The sequence below is a fragment of the Tachyglossus aculeatus genome, chromosome 5 (assembly GCF_015852505.1).
Source record: "Tachyglossus aculeatus isolate mTacAcu1 chromosome 5, mTacAcu1.pri, whole genome shotgun sequence".
Lineage (NCBI taxonomy): Eukaryota > Metazoa > Chordata > Mammalia > Monotremata > Tachyglossidae > Tachyglossus > Tachyglossus aculeatus.
In genome coordinates this window covers 26099087-26102616 of record NC_052070.1, presented here as the reverse complement: position 1 = coordinate 26102616, position 3530 = coordinate 26099087, and the positions used below count along the sequence as shown (strand labels likewise).

Sequence of the window (3530 nt, the reverse complement as noted above, 5' to 3'; positions counted from 1 at the left end):
TCATTCATTTATAGTAATGTCCGGTATTCTTGCGGTCATTTTGGGCAGGGAACATGTTTACCAACCCTGTTACATTGCCCTCACCCAAGAGGTTAGTACAATGTTCTGCACAATAAATAAAATTGATGGATTGACTGATTGAAATATTCAGATTTATTTTTATTTTTCTTTAGTTAAGACATGATCAGGTTTAAATTTCTTAAATGGATAAAATTGGGGGTGCTCCTTTAGATTTGGTTTTTAAGATGTTTCATCTTCCTTTTTGAAGACAGTGAATGATGGTGACTTCTTTGATATCCCGTGGAATTTCTGGTATGGTCTATGTTTGGAGATGGCTTGTGTAAACATGTCTTCAAGCTGGGAGTCCCCTCTATGCTTGTTGATCTCAGCAGGTCTGCCAGGAGGCCCAGGTGTTTTTCCAATTCTCATGGCTCTTAATAGTTGGCACATGTGTTCTGTCTTTACATGCTAAAAGAGTTTCTGTGCTTTGAGGGGCTTTCGTCTTCAGTAATGACAAGTCAAGGAAAACATTGAAATATTAACAATAATAATAATAATCATGGTATTTTTAAGCACTTACTATGTGTCGGGCACTGCACTAAACACTGGGTGGATATAAGCCAAATGGGTTGGACACAGTCCCTGTCCCACTTTAATTGGGATCACAACCATGAAATCATTTACAAACATTAATAAAAAAATGACCTCTCAGTGTCATTCATTCAATCATATTTATTAAACACTTACTGTATGCAGAGCACTGTGCACCTGGAGAGTTTCCAGTACTCTACCAGTCTCGACTATGGGAGGGAGAGCCAAGCAGAAGCATACCCATTCCATTCCTAGCTTGGACAGTGGCTAGTGAATGGAAGGCAATCTGCTACAAGTCAAAACCCACCTGTGCTGGGCAGCAGGGTCATCAGAGAGAGTCAAGGGCAGAGACTTAAGTTCACTGCATGGAAGGATGCAATGGTAAACTACTGCATTTTTACAGAGAAAACTCTATGGATTCACTACCAGAATGGTTGCAGATAGAGGTGGGGAGATGTGCTTATGGTGTCATTCTGTGTTGGAGACGATGCGACAGCATAAGACAAAACAATCAAAATAAATAATTGAATGTACAATTAAACAAATAGAAGTGCTGAGGATGGTTATACGCATCTAAAGTGCTAGAGGTAGCTGTTGGATTTCTATAACTTGGGATGCAGGAATTAGTTGGGAAAGATATATTGGAGGAGGTTCCTTTCAGGAAAGTAAAGTGTGATTGGCAGGGGATCTGAGATCTGTTGGACTGTAATAATAATAATGACATTTATTAAGCACTTGCTATGTGCGAAGCACTGTTCGAAGCCCTGGGGAGGCTACAAGGTGATCAGGTTGTCCCATGGCGGGGCTCACAGTCTTCATCCCCATTTTTCAGATGAGGTAACTGGGGCACAGAGAAGTTAAGTGACTTGCCCAAAGTCACACAGCTGACAATTGGCAGAACCGGAGTTAGAACCCATGACCTCTGACTCCAAAGCCCGGGCTCTTTCCACTGAGCCCTGCTGCTTCTCTATGTCCCTGTAGGAGGAATGGGGTTTCAAACAGAGGGGGGGCATAAATGAGGGAAAAGAATAAGAGCATCACAAGCAGGGTGTAGTTAGAATGTTAGTTTGAGATTAACAAATAGTAGTTAGCAGGTGAAGAGAATGACTCCTCTGATGCCAACCTATTCCCTGCACCTCAATCTCATCTATCTCATCTCCGACCTCTCACCCACATCCTGTACATATCTATTCTATTTATTTTATTTTGTTAGTATGTTTGGTTTTGTTCTCTGTCTCCCCCTTTTAGACTGTGAGCCCACTGTTGGGTAGGGACTGTCTCTATATGTTGCCAATTTGTACTTCCCAAGCGCTTAGTACAGTGCTCTGCACATAGTAAGCGCTCAATAAATATGATTGATGATGATGATGATGATGGAACACCCTCCCTCTTCATATCCAACAGTCAGTCACTCTCCCCACCTTCAAAGCCTTATCATTTTTTGAAATGGTATTCGTTAGTCACTTGCTATGTGCCGGGAATGCTACTAAGGACCAGGGTAGATACAAGCTAATCAGGTTGGGCACGGTCCATGTTCCACACAGGGCTCAACACTCTGAATCCCCAATTTACAGAAGAGGAAAGTATTTAGTACAGTGTTCTTTTCCTCCACCTAGTAAACATTATGGTTCAATTATATTCATATCAATAATGTATGTATTCGTATTAACATCTATCTACCTCCAGACTATAAACTCGCAGTGGGCAGGAAACATATCTCCCAATTCTGCTATATTGTACACTCCCAAGTGCTTAGTACAGTGCTCTGCACACAGTAAGCACTCAATAAATAGGAATGATTGATTAACTGATATGTAAATTGGGGTGAGTTCATTCATTCATTCAATCGTATTTATTGAGTGCTTACTGTGTGCCGAACACTGTACAAGAAACTCTTAGAGCCTATTGTGAGGTATTAAAGCTTGATGTGGAGAGACACAGTGAGGAGTCGAAGAAGTGGAGTTGATTCTCTCAAGCTTTTAGTACAATGCTCTGCACGTAGTAAGTGCTCAATAAATACCTTTAATGATGAACGGTGTTTCAAAAACAAGATGATCATAGCACTTATGCACATATCTATAATTTATGTATTTTATTAATATCTGTCTCCCCTTCTAGACTGTAAACTTGTTTAGGGGCAGGGAATGTGTCTGTTAAATTGTTCTATTGTACTCTCCCAAGCACTGCAGTGCTCGGCACATAGTAAGCGCTAAGTAAATACAACTGATTGATTGACTGATGATTCATGCAACAGCAGCAGCACCATAGATTGGATAACGGAGAGGGTGAAGCAAAGGGATTAAGAGAGGAGGCTGTTTCAGTCATGATATCAAATTAGCAATTGGCTTGAGAGGAATGGTGAGGTATGTAGAAGTAGTGTGGCTCAGTGGAAAGAACCCAGGCTTTAGAGTTAGAGGTCAAGGGTTCAAATGCCAGCTCCTCCACATGTCTGCTGTGTGACCTTGGGTAAATCACAACTTCTCTGTGCCTCCGTGACCTCATCTGTAAAATGGGGATTAAGACTGTGAGCCCCCCCCGTGGGACAACCTGATTACCTTGTAACCTCCCCAGTGCTTAGAAGAGTGTTTTACACACAGTAAGTGCTTAATAAATGCCATTATTATTGTTATGTACACGATTTGGTAATTAAACAATGTAGAAGTTGGACAAGAGGAAAGATGTGAGGATAACTTGGAGGTTGTGGGTTTTGAGATAGAGAGGATGGTGATGTTGTCTGCTGAGTTGGAGAAGTTAAGGGTTGAACAGAGTGTTTTTAGAAGCACTGGTTTTAAGGTCAAGGTCCTAATTTGGAGTTAGATGGATCATATCACACACACACACACCAAACTATAGGCCTCACACAAACTCCACTCACTAAAGAGTGGGAGAAGATAAATCCCCCAGAAAAAAAAAAGAAAATGATCGATTTAAAGATGACT

General features: G+C 41.1%; 1 non-coding gene across 1 annotated transcript; it reads left to right on the top strand.

Moving 5' to 3' along the window:
- Positions 1 to 755: 755 nt before the first annotated feature.
- On the top strand, positions 756 to 888 carry LOC119929371. The gene has a single exon (XR_005451497.1). It is a non-coding gene; the product is annotated as a small nucleolar RNA SNORA7 (small nucleolar RNA).
- Positions 889 to 3530: the final 2642 nt, after the last annotated feature.